This window comes from Mus caroli, chromosome 18 (assembly GCF_900094665.2).
Source record: "Mus caroli chromosome 18, CAROLI_EIJ_v1.1, whole genome shotgun sequence".
In the NCBI taxonomy this organism is placed as follows: domain Eukaryota; kingdom Metazoa; phylum Chordata; class Mammalia; order Rodentia; family Muridae; genus Mus; species Mus caroli.
In genome coordinates this window covers 57,705,637-57,706,098 of record NC_034587.1, presented here as the reverse complement: position 1 = coordinate 57,706,098, position 462 = coordinate 57,705,637, and positions in this window count along the sequence as shown.

The following is a 462-nucleotide window of genomic DNA, read 5'->3' as shown; positions in this document are numbered from 1 at the left end:
GCCGCGCTATGCAGCTAGCAGGCTCTACAACCACCCCCCCTCCTCAACACTACCAAGCCCGTGTCCCCCTACCCCAGATGCAAATGTGTACAGGGGTGCCTGTAACCACCAAAAGTAAGGACTCTTGAATCATCCATTGTATGTAGAGAAACACTGAGGCCCAGAGAGGGTCAGGGGTTTGCCTGCAGCTACATTGTAAACCTGTGGCAGGACCTCCCTTCCTTCCTTCCTTCCTTCCTTCCTTCCTTCCTTCCTTCCTTCCTTCCTTCCTTCCGCCCTCCCTCTCTTCCTTCCTTCCTTTCTTCCTTCCTTTTTTCCTTCCTTCCTTCCTTTCTTCCTTCATTCCTTCCTTCCTTTCTTCCTTCCTTCCCACCTTCCTTCCTGTCCCCTCTGCTAGCATTGAGCTCACACAGGTCTCCAAGACACACACACACACACACACACACACACACACACACACAC